Consider the following 19,491-nt stretch of genomic DNA (forward strand, 5'->3'; position numbering starts at 1 on the left):
AAAAACCAAAAAAAAAAAAAAAAAGATGCAACATGTGTATGTACCAATACCTCATGGTGGATATATTAGTTATGTATCACATACATATTCTAACATTATTTTTAAAATCATCATTCCTACTGAGAGCAATTCTTTAGTGGTGTACAAAACAGTGATAGACTATAGAAACTAAAGTTATTGGCAGTATATTCAAATGAGGTTAACAGTGCAATGAATACTCAGATACTACAAATGAAGTCAATAAAAAAAACAAACGATTTGAATTTTGTAGCTCTCAAGCATTCATACTACATTTTCACTTAGTTATTATAGAACTATCATAAGTTGGAAATTATGTTATTTATGGAAAATCATTAAATTAATATGCTTTAAAAATAAAATTATTTCTCATGGCAAAATAAAAGAAATCCTACAGAGACCACATTAAAAAGTGAATGTCTCTAAGCTTGGATACATGTTTGATTGTAGCAGAGAGACTGTTATGTTCTTACTTTCTGTACCCACAGTACGTGTATAAAAATTTAAAAGGCATTTCATAAAAGTATATGAATAAAATGTTTATTATTTAAATTAGTGAATGAATGATGAAATGTACATTTTTTGGAGAAGTTAATAAAAAACCCAACTAAACAATTAAAACACATCAATTAGAGATATAACATTTTAAGCATTTTATTCAGCCTAATGCATATCTTGTTTCATACAATCCACAATTGCTCAGAGGATTTTAAAGTTTCCATTGTCACCAAAATTTTAAAAAATAATTCATGCTGAAAGGCAACAAAAATGTTAATATATTGGTTATGTGTTCTTGACACCATGTACCATTTCCTACAAAATGAAGAATGACAAATTGCAAATTACATGACCTATGAAATATACTATCATTTACCACAAGCCTTCCTTGCAGGTTTTTGTACAGCAGGATAAATAGGCTGTCAAAGAAGAAAAAAGTGACTTATAAAACGGCCAGATAGGAGAGTGGCGGTTTTTGTATGCTCATTTTCCTTGAATAAGAATGTTGAGATATATAAATATATAATACATATATTAGATATGTTATGCAAATAAATATTTTGTTAAATATAAATAATATATAGTGTACTATGCATACATTAATGTTCATGAGAACATGATCATGTCTAAATTCATCCAGGAAGAAAGGAAAGAAGGAAATACCTATTTGGAATATGTCACATCTGCTCCTCTCTCATTTATTTGTGGAAATATATATGGGCTTAAATTTTTTATTAATATTCTATTTCTTAGAATCAAATGGAGAAAAATATAGTATCTTTCTACAGTTCTAAATAGAAGAGACAAATATATTAATAGGTTCTTTCTAAACTACTTTCAAAGAAATGTTCAATAAAATTTACATAATATTGAGAATTTCAAATTCAGTAAAAAAAAAGTTGAAAGATAAAATAACTCAGGGTGAATATGAATGTCACAATGAGTTTCAATGTTTTTTGTGATTCTATTTAGAATAAAGCAAACAAAAATGCATATTTCAGTGTACTAGTATGTAGCTGTAAGGGTGTTTTCTTTCAGAAAAATATTCTTTGATTAACAGAGATCCATGGATTTTTTTCATTAAAGTTTTGTTTTAAACAATTCAATTCACAATAAAAACTTTGATGTTCACTTGAAGATATATTAATTCATTTTTCATCCTTCTAAGGAAAAGATTCATTTTTCAAAGTAATTCACTTTGTGAAATAATTTTTTTGTCTCAGATGGGTTGAATTTTGAAAATTTTAATTACTTGGTAATTTGCTTTTCTGAAAACTGGCCCACATCTTTCTTTTTGAATACTATTGAGAACTGATGAATTTGTATGCACATTTTCAAACAGAAATTCCAAAATTTGATAGATTTTTAAATTTACTTTCTAATCATTTAGTTAGTTATTACGGTATTCTACAGGGAGAGGCAGTTTCCAGTTCCATACAATATCTTGGTTAATTAACTGGTAGGCTTATGGATTGGCTGTAGGGAAGGGGAGGGAGAACTGTCCAGCCAGAGCTATGAAGGAGAGACGTCCAGGGAAGACCTAAGAAGTTCTGAAGGATCAAGTCAGTTAACATGAAAGTGGATATGATGTCACACTACCAGATATTTGAATACCAGGGAGATGGCCAAGACCAACCCCAAGACCATGCAGGACCTCACCTCTGTGGTGCAGACCCTCTTACAGCAGATACAAGATAAATTTCAGACTATGTCTGACCAGATCATCGGAAGAATTGATGATACGAGTAGTCACATTGATGATCTGGAGAAAAACATCATGGACCTCATGACGCAGGTTGGGGTGGAGGAACTGGAAGGTGAAAACAAGATACCTGCCACACAAAAAAAGTTGAAGGTTGCTCATAAATTGCATTGAAATCTGGAACACCATTTTTCCAAGCCAAGAGAAGACCAAATGGCTTTTTGCAACTAGCCACTATGTGTAGGCAGGTTTTATATTATAAAGCGTGCGTGCTTACCACATCCCATGTAGTTAGTCTATACAGTGATTTCCCCTCAGTTTCTCAAACACAGTATCTCCACATCTTGGAACTTGGTCAGTTGTGCTCTTCATTATTAAACACTAAAACTTTGGTAGTTCCTACATAAAACTGTCAAATTTTTTAGTGTAAAAAAAAAGTGGTTTGTAACACTTCAAGCTTGAGTGATACTTCAATTATTTTATGCTAACCTTCTTGTCTTAGTCATTTGCTTCTCTGAGACACTACCTGATACCTCCAATTAAAGGAGGGGGCGGTTATTTCAGCTCACAGCTTGTAGGCCACCGTACACCACTCCATGGTTTGAAGGCAAATGTTACTCAGGCCTCCCAGACCACAAGCCCGGTGACCCTGTCTTCCCACCTGGGCCCCCAGCAACACACTCAGCTGTTAACTTTCTAGTGGAGCAACCTGCAGAGGAACACAGCACCCCATGCTGCAATCACCTTCCAAAGGTCCCAGCTGCGTGCTCTTGAGGTTTAGGGGGGAATCTGGACATTAGCCGTTACATCTATCTTGATTTATTTTTGCTTTTGTTATTTCCATTCATAAGATTTTTTTCAGGATACATATATCCTATAGGTTTCATAAGTGGGTTTTATATTAATGTTGGAATTATTTGTATAATTCATTAGCTAAGTTTCTTTTTAAATTAGTCATTGAATCCATAGGTATGTTTTTCCCTCTTCCCCCTCCAAAAAAAGAAGACTGTCTGTATATTGCAGTGAATCTTACATCTGATCAACATGTTGAACCCTAGTCTGACTGTTGGAGCCACTTTTTTCTCCAATTCTTGCTACTTGCTAGTCAGTGGCAAATGGAGAGTAACAACATCCAGTAATTAGAATGGGGACATTTCAACCCCAAATACTATTATGTAATGAAAGGTGAGTGGAGTGAGAATGAATTGGCTAGATCACTAACAAATGTAGGAATATCTGGATAGACAGTCTCTGCTTCTGTTAGGGCAGATGTCTAATACAAAAGGAAGGAATCAATTTAGGACAATATTTGCAGCCTCATCTTTTCTTCCAACCCACACTCCACACACTAGCTCATGCTCAGGGCTTGCTGGGGAGTATGTGATTCTGGCCCAACCAGTTGTGAAGTTCACTGAGGTCCCACAGGACAAGATTGGCAAGCAGGAAACTACCCCTGTAGGTGCAATAAAAACTGAGAGGAAACTATCTATGAGTCAAGTGTGGTGTCTTTCAGCTCACTACGAGCCAGAGAAGTTTGCTTAGGAATGCGATTGAATTTGAAGGACCAGAGGACCTGCCCATGTAGTTTCAGTGTCTTGAACACCAGGCAAATGCTTCTGTGGCAAGAAGAAAACAGAAATAAAGAAAGAAGGCACAAAGGAATGAAGAAAGCTTTTTCTCCTGAGCAGCCCCTCTAGTGTCTGTTAATATTGAAACAAATATCATCTTTGCTGCTGGTAAAGGAAGAATGTTTACAAAAAACATTGACACACAATGTAGGATTAAAGTATTCCGCAGGATTTAGTGCATCAGTGTAAGGTGGCTGAAAGTTTGTATGTTCTTAGATATACAGTGGGAAAGAATGTAAGCACAGTAAGTATGAGGACAGGCTGAAAACATCTATGGTTCTTATCAGTTTCAAAAAGTCATGACATAACATGGACTTCAAGAAAGTCAAAGGAAGGGATCAGCAACGATAAGATCCAAAACTAATGAAACCATTAAGAAAAATTAATGGTTCTTTTTTTTTTTAATGGTTCTTGTTAAAGTAATATGTGAGAAGGACTAGATCAAGATGGAAAGAAAATATTTAAATATAGTTATGAAAATTACATATAAGTACAGTGCATAAACCTTCCATTCCCCCCAAAGTAATACACAAAGGTAAAGAAAAATAATTAGCTTCTTTAAGATAATCTTAGCGAATAACTTTTTTTACTTCAGATTATGGCAATGTTTTACTAAATAAGTAGGAAGCACAAAGAAAAATAAAAATATTGATGAATCCACATTTAAGATATGAAATTTTACTATTTATAATATATTACTGCAAAAGGTATTGGGAAAGCCACAGAACAGATAAATATCATATTAATAGTATAAATATAGTGCATGCTATACATATTTACTGCAAATATAACTGGTAATAATCTTACACACAGAGTTATTGGTATTATCATTGTGCATGTACGTGTACAAAATAAAACCAACCAGGGCCAGTGATGTACGTCAAAGGCATGACACCTGCCTGGCAAGCTCAAGGTCCTAAGTTGTATTATTGGTACCAAAAAAAAAAAAACAAAACAAAACAAAACAAAAAACCAAATTACAAAATAAAAACAACCAACTCACTTGCTCAGGAGTTTTACAAAGTATCCAAACATTAGTAAAAATAAACCCCAAGCATAAATATTATTTGTCTTCAAGAACTGAAAAATCTACCTGAGAGTTATCTTTAAAGGCACAACCAAAATATTATATTAACTATTGAATAGGGTATGGAGTAACTAGATTGTTGGACAACACATTGAGAAGCTGTCTAACTGCAAAGCATGTGTAACTCTTTTGAAGTACCCAGTTCATTACTGATTTGCACTTATCAGATATGCATATGTATCTCTCAAGGTATCAGTATTAGAGTGTTCTTTGGAAGATAAAATGTGGAATAACCCCAAATTCTAATCTAAGTTAGGAAAAATAAATATAATGATATGTCTGTAAAATAAAATAAATATCTACTGTTATGTGAGGAATTTCAAAAATATTAAACAAAATAAAAATAATGTACACTTTACATTTCCATTTTCTATGGTTTGGATGGTGAGTGCCTGTATGCTGGGTGCTACGGAGAGATAACAAAATCCTGAGGAGATGGCTCTGATGGGAAATCAGGAGACCATGGCTGGCAGACTCTTAGGAAATAGTTTGCCTGCAATTTTTTGGAAATTCACTTGCAACTCTCTTAATTCTCTTAAGAGGATCATATATGAAAAGAAGTAATGCTAGCTCCATTCTCTCTCTCTGCTTCTATTGGGAATACACTCTTTTGTTCCTACATGTGTACCCACCAAGGTATCATGCCATTGGCTGACTTCTCCAGAGGTCAAGCTATTGTGGTATCCAGTCTTGGACTTTGAACCTCCAACACTGTGAAATAAGGGAACTATATATAACTGCCTCAGGTTTTCTGTCCTTGTAATGTAAAGTTAGTTAGTACACAATTATTAAAAGTCCAAACAGGGTTAACTAAGGATTAACTATTGTGCTAGAAGTTGAGATAGTGGTTAATTACAGAATAGTGTGCAGGAGTTCCTGGTCGCAAGCAGATGGTCATTTCTCAGTTACTAACAATAGTCTATTTCTTTTTTCTATTAATTTTAGCACTCTGAGAGGTTCCAAACCCTCTCACAGAATTGGAAATTCTGAAATTTCAGACAAAGAACTTCCTTGGGCAGCCTGTCTTTATTTGGTTTTCAAACAAAGAAGGGGGAGACTGAAGAAAATGCAGGAGTCTGGGCAGGATTTGGGAATCCTCTAAGGACTTTTCCAGGTAATACATTATATTAATTTAGGAGATCTATGTTATCTCCAGGAAGGCCTTCACCAGGAATGAGATATCTGTAGCTACAGTCTCCTTTAGTAGTCTATTTCTTGATCTGTGTGTTCAATCTCAAAATCTTTTATCAAATATGATACATTAAGAATGTTTTAAATTTGCTGAGATCAAGAAGGAAATGAAAATACCATATTTGGTACTTATGTTCAGTTTCTTGTCCTACATGGGAAAAATGTTTCATGTCCATCTTCTGGAACTCTTGAAGCAGTGATATACTTTGTTGGTGGTGGGTTTTTTTTTTTCCTTTAAAATTTTGTTTCATTTGGGAGCAAGGAATCCAGGGACAGGTGTATAGAAATCATGCATGTTCTGCTCTACCAGAAAATTTGTCCTTATTTCACCCATGTTCTGAGACTTCAGCAAACTGAGATTAAGGGACTGTTATTTTCTGTTATCTGGGAAAGGGACTAACTGATCTGGCAAGGGAAGCTTACAGGCAGCTAACATTCAGTGTGTGTGAATGGGTACTGATTCCATCTATTAGATTTGTAGTGAGAATCAGGGTCAAAAAGCAGAGCAGAACTATTCAAAAATTTTAAACTTTATCCCTCATCAACGATGTGTACATTTGGGCCAAAAATTATGGCTGTTGAAAAAATTAGCATCACTAAAAGGAAATCAAGTCCTTTGTACATAGACAAGAAGAAAATGCTTTAAAAGCAACTCAGAAATCAGAAAAAGCCTCCTCCTTGCAGAACCCAGTGTTAAAAATGTGAACCTTTCACTTGATAAAAGAATCTCTGTCACCCTGTTCAAAGAGAGTCTTGTACACAATTGGTTCCCTAAGTTTCATTTCCATGTGCTCAGCCACTCAAGCCCTCAGAGTCCACTATGGCCATTGTCCAAGGGTGCCTGGCTTTTGTTTCAACTCATGGTTGATTTTGTAGTCATCCACGTGATGGTATGTTAGTAGCATGTAGAAGGCAAGTTGTTTTGGCATGGAGGTTTCCACCCAGATTTCAAAGGAAATCCTGGGATGCTAGTCAATAAGCCCCTTAAAAGACCATGCAAAAAGCTATGACAAAGAGCCAAAGGTTCAGCAGAGAACACAGGAATTTGAAGATCCTAAGAACATGGTATGTTTGCCAAGGAAATCTGCAGACATTGAGTGATGTCAGCCTGAGAGAAGCCATGTGGGATGGAACTGTAAGGTCAAAGGAATAGAGCTGCCCAAGCACTCTGAAATTCACGTCTCACTACCAAGCACCCTAGATGCCATATATGGGTACACAGAGCTAACGAGTTTTTGTCTTGTTTTTGGTCCTATTATTTTCTATTTCCCTTGTCCTGTCTTTTGGAATGGGAATTTTTGCCCTCTGTCATTGTACCTTCGAGTAATGCAATTTATTTTTAATTTTTTTTTTCTGATGCTCATAGTTAAGAGTTTGCTTCTAGTCTCAGAAGAGACTTTGAACTTGGATACTGAAAAATTCTGGGTGTTGAGACTATGAGGAAATGGACTATTGCACTTCCCATGGAACAAAAGAGGTGTACTATGGTAGCTAGAATAATGAACTTTCCCTCACATTAGGAGATTAATAATGGTTAAGGAGATAAGCTTGGGTATGAAACTGACAATAAGTAGAATATGGCAGTTAGTTAAATGTCAGTTTGATTGGCTTTGGGATCCAATTGGTGGAGCACATTCTGGTTGTTTCTAGGTGGTCGCAGAGAACTAGATTTGGGGCCTACGGCTGGCTCTTTCCCACTTCCTACCTGGTTCTGGTCTTCTGCTGTTTCCTGGCTGCCATAAGTTAAGCATCTTTGCTCCACCTTACCCTGTCACCCAAGCTTGCTTTGCAGCCAGCTGACCGTGGACTAAATCCCCCATATCTATCCTCTTTTAAGTTGAGAATTTAAGCTATTATGTTCCAGTGATAGGAAATCTAATGCAGATGTTATGTCATTAAATATTTCCTTTTGTAGCATTTAAAACATCATTTAAGCATTTTAACAGTCATTGAGGGTAGTAAATACTACAGTACATTCTCTCTGTGTGTATGTGTATGTGTGTGTGTGTGTGTGTGTGGTTTATTGTGTGTGATTATGAGAACAGAGTGATTATAGAGACATTGAAGAACAGAGAGAGAGGGAAATGCCAAAAGATTATGAATATGGACAACAATATCTCAGTTTTGATTTATTTGAAGAATCAAAATAGAAATGGTTTTCTGTAAAATCAACACAGTGTTTTAAATAATGACTGTTAACATTTCCTAAATTTAATACAATCTACTTTTTAAATTTTCAGGTAGCTGTCATAATACAAAATGAATTTTCAGATTGCTACATCAGATTGTTTTTAACATATGTAGTCTAGGTTAATTTATAGCCACCAAGTACTGCAATAATTGAGGAAGTTTTGAGAAAATATAAATCTGAGTACATTTAAATAACTTTAGATTTCCTTTGGATGAAAGGTTCTTTTATAGTGCAACTGCATTTTAATTAGAAATCCTCATTTTTAAAAAATCACACTAATGGGGAACTATTTTTACTGATATAAGCCAGAAGGTAAATAACATTTGTGCTAAACACAAATCTCTAAAGAGAAAAATAGAATTTGCTCTGGCATGTCTTTGCTGGAGTGCACAATTCCAATGCTCTGCGATTGTCCTTTAAATGAAAGTTGAATCAGATTTTCTTTATTCCAAGACCAAAATCTGAACATTTCACAAGGTAAATAGCAATTCTCTGATGCTTTACTTGAAAGCATCCAGAACAAATTAATCAAATCAATCCATCCTCTTTTCAATTGGCAATGAAAACTTTTACTGCTTTGGACTCAGAGTGTTTCATAAGATCATAATGAGTATTGCAAAGCAAAAAAATGTATTAACTGGTTGCATTGAGGAGAATGGAAGCTACTCTGATCTTTTTGAGACCATTTGGGGAATGCAAAAGGTAAAGCCAACCCCAGGTGGCTTGGAAACATTGCAAAGTGCACGGCCTGCCCAAGGTGGCAGCTGCTATTCAGCAAACATGGACCTTTGCCATGTCGGAATTCAGGGACACATTTGGCAGATATTCCAGTGTTTGTAGAAAGACAAAAATTAATACTTTAATGTGATCTCTCACAAGTTTAGAATGCTGATGATAATGAAAAGAGAAATAGAAAAGATATATTTGTGAGCATAAGTAATAAGTTTGACATCCTCCCTGTACTACAAGTAAACAGAATCTGGCATAAGAAAAAAGCACTACTTGACCACAAGACTACCCTATCCACATTTATTCTAATCAAAGCCCTGAAAAGCACTTTAAAATTTTAAGTGACAATTGTTTCTTATGTCATTTCCTCCTTAGGAAGAACCAAATTGTATTGTCTGCCCAAAGCAAAACCAAATACCACACAGTTTTAGTCATAGAAACTATATATATGCTAAATTTTATCTATCTATCTATCTATCTATCTATCTATATACCACTTCAAATGGAGTAAGAATATTTAAAAGGTTATGTTTAAAAGTTTAGATACTTTTTGAAAGAAACAATGATTGTGTTTTAAATCATTGTTTGCCTATAATAAACATTCCCTTCCCATTTTTCCTTCAAACTCTATAAACTACTTAAAAGGTACCTTTCAAATCACAGCTATAGATATAATTGAGTGACATCAACTCAGTAGCCAGGTTCTCCAGTCTTGAATTCAGTGTCTATTAGCTTTTTTTAAGCTTACTTATGTGTATTTTTCAAACTTCTGAGATCCAGAGTATTCATCCATTAAAATGATAGAAATTATGTTGCCTACCTCTTCAGCATATCATGATTATTTTCTAAGGAATCTTTCAAGCCATTGCCATCAAAACAGAAAAATAAAATGTGATATGGTTTGTGTGGAGATACTCCTATATGTGTCCCAAAATACATTTCTCTCCCAAGTGAAAATTTGCATACCTATGACAATTGTCATCATGGTTAAAGATAGTAGTTTTATTAAGGTTGCACATATATTATGCACACTATAAAATTACCTGTCTCTCTCCTACCTGCTTAAATTATAAAATTATGAGTGGCATGGAAAACTATCTAGTTGTTAGATCTAAGTGAATATGGATTTACATGAATTCAGGTAAATTCATTGATTTGCTTGGAATCAGGAAAACAAAACCCTCAGTAAAGTCCACAAAATGAGTAAAATCAAACTTTTATGACTGGGAAAATCCCAGGGTTTTTGTGATTGCTTTGATTGTATATTTATATGTGAATATTTTATTATTTCACTTGAATATATTGAAATTTCAAAAAATCTTTGAGTAACTGAATTCATAGAATATTTAGTTAAGTTGGAAAACAACAGGCCAATTAAAAAGAGAAATCTATTCTTTTATGGAGGAAAAATATTTTCACTTAAATTATATCAGAATCTGAGAATCTATGAACAAATCTTTGATCAGTAAAATTTATATTTGCATCCACATCTTATCTGTTAATTATATCAAATATATAAGCACTTATCAACCAACTTTTATGATTGATAGTTTATATTTTGATCCACATGTATTTTAATATCGTCTTTCATACGCTGACAGTTAATACAAAAGATCAATACAAAATAATAATGCATGGGCATTGTGAATAAAGGTCAACAAATTTCTGTTGCTTTCCTCTAAATGAGCACTTTTTAAATGTCACATTTGCACAGAATTAAAGGTTTTAAGCAAACACTTGCGAAGAGGACCCTTGTGACACCACTTATTGAATATATCATCTTGCTTCATTCTAATGAAGAAGGCAGTGCAGCTGCCAACTTTATTTGAATTAAAGCAAGCTCTCTGAACAATTGGGACAGATTTTATTTTGAAGAATGATACTATGCTAAATTAATGAGATTTCTCCTTATTGCCTAAAAATGAAATGAGGAGAAAGCAATGACATGGAAATTGTTATTTCAATTTGGAAATCAGAAGGATAAAACTTAGATGGAAGTTTGAATTAGTTTCCTCCTTTTCCCTCGGCTTTTAGTATATGTTAGCATTCTGGAGATGGGGATATTCAACCTCACACAATGCATCCAGCTAATGAGATTGGAGAAGCATTGTGCTCTCCGTCATTTCCTTATCAGTGACAGCCACTCCATTAAAACCTCTAAACCAAAGAAGTGAATTTCACTTCTAAACTTGCGCATTCTGAAACTAGTCCTTTCTAGACTGTTAATAGATAAGATGGATGTCCTATTTGGTTAGAGTTCATGACACTTACCATCTTGGAACTGTTTTGAAACCAACAACAGACCTATTACCTTCCTTTAAAAAGGCATTTTATACTGCTATTTCATGAATTGTGAACTTCTAAATGGTATCTTACTTTTGTTTTCCTGTGTTTTTGTTCCCTTACACAATGCAATATAGCATGTATAATAGATGTGTATGGGCTAGTTTTTAATTGTGTCTTTTCAAAATAGTTCATAGATCCTCTAAAAACAATCTTCCTTTAGAGAATGGCATTGTTTGCTCTTCTAAGGATAGAAAGGTGATGGTTTATCTTTGTACCCTTAAGAATTTGAGCTGAAATAAGTTAGACATACGCACAACTGAAAATCACAATTGTAGGATAATCAAAATTGCTTTTCCTCATATATTGTGAGCCAATTCAAGAGGAGAAAATTCGCCAACTTCCACTCAATAATACGATTTCCCTTTCTAACAAAGAAGGAAGAGCAGATGCCTGTCTAGCTTGAAATTACAAAGAAACCATCAAGAGTTGTAAGGAATGGCAGATGGAGTGAGTTACCCTATTAGTATTTAGATCAATTTATAACTACAAAAATTACATATTTGTTTATATGGACGTGGTCAAAAGTTCAAAAAGGAGCTCCATTCTTCTTCATGATCCAATCTGAGAGAAGGTTTCAGACCATAGTAAACCAGCTGAAAAAATTACGTTTATGAAATGAATAGAATACAGGCCACTATTCTCCAGATCCTTAGCAGGGATGGCAGATAAGGGCACAAATTGAGATTACTGGAGTTGCAGTCAATAAGCCTTTGAGATATTAAATATCCAAGGACCCAATCGACCTATACTTAGGATAATTTGGTGATGTGAAGTTGCAGCATTAATATCTCTAGAAATAATGGAGCAGGAATGGATTTATCACACTCAGAAAATAAGGTATACTGAACCAGTGTGACCAAAGAGAAACAAAGAAATGATTTGCTGAGGAGATGAACTCTATTGCTATCAACAGTCTTACACAATGCAGTGAAGCAAGGTTCATTCTCTTTAGAAAATTCCATCTGTATGAATGGTTGTTGAACAGAAATGGGATCAAAGATATATTTGAATACAATAAGAAGAGGAGAGGCACAGAAGAAAATGTTTATTATATCCACATTTCAGAAAGACAGTCTCCATGCACCATGCAAGACAAGATATGGGAGAAGCACCATAGAAGCGGAATCTACCAAGCAGGGCACCCACCGGCAACTCTTATCGGGTTTGGGATAGAGCAACCAAGCAAAAGACAGGTGAGAACATCAGCGGTCCACTGGCAGAACTCTAGGCCACAGTCATAGGAGGACAACACAGAGGACCTTTGGCAGAGAATACACAGGAACATTTGGTCATGTCAGTCATGTGTACACAGTCTACATATGGGAAATTTGAAATGCAGGAGGTCAGGGCTGGGGATTTAGCTCAGCAGCAAAAAGCGCCTGCCTGGCAAGCGGAAGGTCGTGAGTTCAGTTCCCGGTACCAGAGAAAAACAAAAAATAAATAAAAAAAATGAAATGCAGGAGGTCATAAAATTTTATAATTTTAAATATATCTCATATATGTTTTCCTTCTGTGACCTGATATCATGGTTAATACACTGTGTGAACTTCAGATGTTTAGAAGTTTAACTCAGCATTGGGGTGGGGAACAGGATACTTTGTAAACATCCTGAGCTTGTGGAAAAGGATATGGAGATGATGTGGGTGGATAGCTGACATATTTTATAAGGGAGGAAAAGAGCCCCCCATTTTGCTCTTGCTTTTGCTGTCTTCTGCCACCTTGAAATGTTGCCCCTGTGCCATGCCACCCTACCTTGGAGCCAGCTGATTACAGACTGAAATTTCCACAAACTGTGAGCTAAATGAACTTTTTCTTCTGTAAATTTAGGTGTTGGGTATTTTGTCTCCACGACAGGAGAAAAATGAAAAAGGTCCAATTTGGTACCAGTGAAGTGGGGTCATTGCTATGACAGGTCCTGATCATGTGGTACAAGAGCCTTTGGAAATGACTTGTGGGAAGAGTGTGCAAAGGTTCAGAGATAGCACCTGAATGAGCAGAGCTGGAACTCCTTAGGCTGTTCTGTATGGGAGATTACGGTCAGAGCTCAGAAGTACCAGAAGGCTGATAGAAATCCTGCTGGTAAAGACCAGGCTTAGCAGGTTTCTGCTGGGAAGAAGGACTGCATTGGGTGCTGGAATCTGGATGATGTGTGTTACAGCTTGACAGAAAGATTTTCTGCATTTTGCTCATGTCCAGAGACTTTGCCTGAGACGGAGCAAAGGTGGCTGACTAATTAACCTAGCAGAAGAAATTCAAGGCAGCCACACTAGGTTGCAGAATATCAGTGATATATAAAATTTGTTCCTCAGAATTGGATTCACAGTGCCAAGTGATCTAGGCACTTAACCTGTACAGCCAAGAGAAAGGAAAGCCTGGCTACTGTTCCAGATGGCAGCAAACCTTGGCGTCATTCATGTAGTGCTGGGTTTAGGTGCATGCAGAAAGCAAGAATTGTGGGAATAAGAAGGCTTCCACCCAGATTTCAGAAGGCCTGGGAGGTGTTGCAATGTGCCGCTGAGAGGGAAATATGTTAAGCTGTGCAGGTGAGTTCAAAAGTGCAGTGGAGACCCCAGAAAATTGGAAAAGCCAGAAAATCGGATAATCTAAGGAAACCTACAAGGAGGGAGCAAAGCCAGCCCAACACAGAAGCCATGGGAGCTACCACCACCAGATGTGTCATGGGAATGGAGTCACTCAAGTGCTTTGGAGCTCACAGTTTGACACAGATTTTGTCGGATGCTGGACATGGAACTACAGGACTTACTGTTTGCCCTGCTAGATTTTGCACTGGCATTGGTTCCAATCCTTTGTATTCTCCTGTTCACAACTTTGGGAATGAAAATGTTTATCTTGTACCCTTGAATGTTGGAAGTGTTTAACTTTATTTTCATTTTTACAGGGGCTTGCAGCTAAGAGGTTGCCATACATATCAGAGGAGACTTAGGGCTTTGACTTTTCAGCAGTGATGTTAGGATGTTGGTAACTCTTAGAGATGGACTAAATGCCTATTGCTTAAAGGGATATGAGTGAGTATTTTGGAGGGTCAGGGGCAGAATGCTACAGTTCTAACGTAATATAATGTTGATAGTCTTAACACTGGTTCTTAAGGAGTGTTAAAAAAATCTGTATTATAATGTTCAAACTGTGAAACGATATGAATAAACTTGTCTTTGTATTTGAAACCTGGTTTAAAGAAATATGTCTCGGGGCTGGGGATTTAGCTCAGCGGCAAAAGCGCCTGCCTGGCAAGCGCAAGGTCATGAGTTCGATTCCCAGTACCGGAGAAAAACCAAAAAAAAAAAGAAATATGTCTCGTTGCCAAGTTGACAAGGGGTGGATTTTAATAGTTGTTACACTGTGTCAACATGAGAAGTTTAGAAGTTCAAGAAGGCGGCCAGGATCCTTACTTTGTGAATATCCTGAGCTTGTGGATGTAAAGGGCATGGGGATGGCACGGATGGATAGTTGCCATGTGATATAAGGGAGGAAAAGAGGCTCTCCCACCCAATTTTGCTCTTCTTGCTTTTGCTGTCTTCATCCACTTTAAGCAGTTGCAGCTGTGCCCTGCCACCATGCCCTGGAGCCAACTGATTACAGACTGAAACCTTGACAGAGTGTGAGCTAAATAAACCTTTTCTTCTGTAATTTTGGGTGTTAGATATTTTGTCTTAGCAAGGAAAGAAAAGCAATGAAAATATCTGAAAATAAAAGTCTTTGAAAGTTAGATATTTTGTTTACTTTTATAAAGTTAGGTGTTTTGTTTTATAAAGTGTGTGATTATTAAATAGTCTTTTTTTGGTTTTACTTCTTATCTATTCATTGTTAATAAAAATCAACACATAGACTCCATTTTTAAACTCTATGCATTTTTATTTTGAAAACTTTTAGAAGGAAAACCTCTGTTGGAAGTAGGGCCAGTACCACAGAGGTTCAGTTCAGTGAATTTCACAATTAGAAGACCCTTGTTTACGTAGATTAAAAACAGAACAGTATCCTGCTAACCTAGAATTTCTCATTTCAGCCACTATTCCCATTACACTCTTGACCTTTTCTACTTTAGAACTTAGTATAAACGAACATATGCACTGTAGAGAATGTATCCTCTTTTGATTGTGGCTCAATTTGTCATACCCTCTCCTGTGGCTAAACACTTGATAGTATTGTGCTTTGATTTACAAAGATTGTTACTATAAATATTCCAATATGGTACTTGCCTTTTACTGAGCAGGGCATGCCCTGTTATAAGACTTAGGATATATGTAAGAATGGGGTTGATAATCTTTGAAAATGGGGAGGGTCAGTCTTTGCAGGCACTGCACAGTTCTCTGAATCAGTTCTTTAGTTTTAAGATGCAGAAATTTTTTTGATATGCAGAAAATTACTGAAAAGTTCAGTTTTATTTTCTTATCTATATAAATGTTCACAAATCTATGTTTTAACCTTATAATATTTTTATTTAAATTTTAATTACTAGTTCATAATATTATATTTAGAAAAATAGCTTCAAATTTTAATATTCATTCATCTGCAGAATACTATAATTTATTTTGAAATTTTCCAAGTATTTTGGAAATACAGGAAACAAGTGGATATAACTGATATATAGTAGAATTAACCTACAGTTTAATAATTCCATTACCTCTATTCTGTCACTCTTTCTCTGTCTCTCTGTCCCTCTGTCTTTCTCTCTCTCTCTCTCACTCTCTCTCTCTATATATAAATAAATACGTTTTTATATAATATTCAGTGTTTTCATATTAATCATTTCTATTTCAAACTAGACTAATTGTCAATATAAATTGATATTCTTTTATCCTTATTCATAGTTTAAAATGTTCTCCTAGGAATAAAATTATGTGCATTTTGGCCAAATATTTCAGGATTTTGATTTTAATAGTCTCTATATTGACAGCCTTTCTGTTTTTCCTTTTTATATTTTAATTTGTACATATCAGTTTTACAATAATGGGATGACTTACTCTATTTATGCACATAACGTTCTTACATTTCCCTTCCATTGACCTCTTTCACTTTTTCTTCCCTCTTCCTGATCCCTTTCCTCTCTCTAATTGTCTTAGTTCTACTTTCCTGTCATCTCCCTCTTATTTCTCTAACTGTTTATGTTTTCCTCATGTGAGAGAAAATATGTAACATTTGACTTCTGAGTCTTTTATCATTATGGTGTATATTTCTATCTGTTTCTATCAAATGACATGATTTCCTTCTCTTCTGTTAATGGAAACCTAGCCTGATTCCATACTTTACCTGATGTAAACTGTGTTACAGTTAACATGGCTATGTAGTTTTCAGTGTTGTATATTCACTGTAATTCTTTATTTTTTTAATCTAATATTTTCTTTTTAGAATCAAGTTCATTGTTACCATTTAGATATACATAGTAATCACAATTCATCATAATGAATCTGTACCTGTACATGATGTCTCCTGATTCTTCTGCATTTCCCACCCCCTCCCTTCCCTTCAATGCCTGTTCTCTGTAATTACAAAAGCTTTGCTTCCATTTTGTCCTTCTTTTCACATTTTTTCCTTTTTCCTTCCTTTCTTTCCCCCTTATCCCTCCCTAGTTACTCTTCCCATTTGAACATTTTCTTCATATTTCACAATATCTATTATATATTTCGGTCCTTATTACACTTTCAGTTTCTCACACCCAAGACAATGTAATATTTACACATGTGTGTCTGATTTATTTCACTATGGCCTCAAGATGCATCCATTTACTTAGAAATGTCTCAAGATTATCCTTCATTATGACTGAGTAGTATTCCATTGTACAAAAAGCACCTTTTTAATACATTCCTGTTAATGGACATTTGGGTTGTTTCCAAGATTTAGCTATTACAAACTGTTCTGCTATGAATATGGCTATGCATATGTTGTTGTGGTCTATGTTTTTAATTTTTTAGGGAAGATATCAAGAAGCAAAACAGCTGGGTCAGATGTAAATCCTACTCATTTATTTTGAATTAGAATTTTCAACAAAGATGAGGTTTATTTCTATAAGGTTCTCTTTCGTGTTATTTTTGCGTGTTGTGAGGTATTTTCTATTTTTGTCTTACCACCTCAGCAGTTTTGCAAACCTCAGTCAAATCTATTATTTACTTCATGATCATTTCATTCTGCTCTTCCTATTTGATTATTCTTCATTTCATAGACGTTACATATTCTTATGTGGTTATGGACAGCATAAATTTCCTGAAGTTTTACCCACATTGTTGATCCTTGTATTAGACATATATTGTGAACTTCAGCACTTGAGGACAGATCAACCGATGGGACAACTGACATCTTCGCACTTGAGAAGCTTAAATTTTGGTGAGGTTAGGAGTGCAGTCAATAAAAAATGCAGAAAATAAAAGTAAACAATGTAGCAAATTAGAAAATTAAGAAAAATGTTGAACTTATCAAGGAAGTTTTGGAGTGCACTGATACAGTTGAACTGGAAAGGTCAGTAAAACTTCTATGTGAAAATGGAAGTGAAGAAAGCTAGATAAATACACGGGGGAAACATTTGCTGTCAAAAGAAATATCCTGTGCAAAATTGGGAGTCAGTTCTCTTATAAAAATATACATGCTCACTTTTAACAAGGATATCACCTTTACACATCTGGGACCTTAATACTGTTCAAAACATCATTTTCAGTCTAATATAGTCACTGCTCAAATTATTGAATATAGAAACTACTATGGACAAAGTTAACCTGGATAATTAATTAGAATTTTAAGGTATATCATGACCTGAAATTCATTAAAATAAAGTGTAAAGAGTCAGTTAAAATAATTTGAAGTTTGACTTTTAGTTATTGATTTAGAATCACTCAGCATACTTCCAATTAATTTAAAAGTTACCATTCAAATGATGGGGAATGTAAGTAGTATTTGATCTTCAGAAAACCACTGTTAAGTCATCATAAGCTTTTTAAGTCACTCTCCTTTGAAAAGAAAAGCATATGTTCTTTTATGTAATCCAACTTAAATCCTCAACTTTTGCATTTGCTGCATAAAAAGTCTGTTCCTTTATTTTTTGCAAAATAAACATGCCTAAATGAACAATAATTTGACAGAAGACTATAATTTGACCATATTCAAAATAAATTAAAATCTTCCTGTGGTATTTAATTTTCTATTAGAATGTTAAAATATTAGTGTTTAAAGGGTATATCTAAGCCAAAAATGTTAAAATGCATATAAAGCTTTTAAAGGTAAATTAATAAATAATTTATTAACAACTTTAAATAAATGTTCATGCTTTAAACTCAAGTGTTTTGTGTATGTGTGCATGCTCGCACGTACACAACCTGTCAGAATCAAACATATGTATAGGTAAAATCATAGTTAGAAAGTTTTTCATTTGACAATAACAAAGACTAAGAGATTGCGACCCAGGATGTAGACATACAGGGCTGGTCTGTGACCTCTGCTATGTCTGAGAAACAGTGCAGAGTTTGGCACTGTTTGGGGAGAGAGGAAGTTAGTATTTGAGCAGGGTGAGTTAGGGGAAGGTAGATGAAAGAAAGTTTAGTTTGATCCGTGGGTCCATGTGTGGAAATACACATTTGATATCATTATGATGTACAATTAATGCATGTTTGCCGGAGACCTTCCAGTGCCAGTTCCCTGACAAAGTCAGGACTGGCAGCGGGTATCTGCAAATCAGGGACCACACAGGATGGGTGTGCGGCCTCTGTCTGCTCTCTGTACTAATCATAGCTTTCCAGATATTCACTGCGCTATTGATAAAGGATGGATGGGGACCTGAAGGATCAGAACTGAAAGTAGTTAAGGAATCAGAGCCCAGGATAAGTTAAGAAATCTTTAGGGTTGAAAAGGGAAGTAGAAGTCACCACAGAGACTTGCGTCAGTCCCCCACCTCCTGTGAGGCGATGTTCACCCACCAGAATCAGAGGGGAGCGCTGCACAAACCTCAGTGCATGGGAAACATTAGGCGAAGGCCCTGTGTGTGCTGGATGGCTCTAGATGGAGATACTGTAAATGTGGGTCCTGTTGTCCAGTAGACAAGTAAACAATTCTTTGAAAATTTCTACCTAAACAAGAACACCTAGAGATGATCTTTCTGCTT

The 19,491-nt window shown here is 35.3% G+C and overlaps 1 pseudogene; it reads left to right on the forward strand.

The window, feature by feature from the left end:
* The first annotated feature begins 2,137 nt into the window (after positions 1 to 2,137).
* Positions 2,138 to 2,426, forward strand: LOC102018201 (annotated as a pseudogene).
* Positions 2,427 to 19,491: the final 17,065 nt, after the last annotated feature.

This window comes from Chinchilla lanigera, unplaced genomic scaffold (assembly GCF_000276665.1).
Source record: "Chinchilla lanigera isolate Chin_1 unplaced genomic scaffold, ChiLan1.0 scaffold00025, whole genome shotgun sequence".
NCBI classification, from domain to species: domain Eukaryota; kingdom Metazoa; phylum Chordata; class Mammalia; order Rodentia; family Chinchillidae; genus Chinchilla; species Chinchilla lanigera.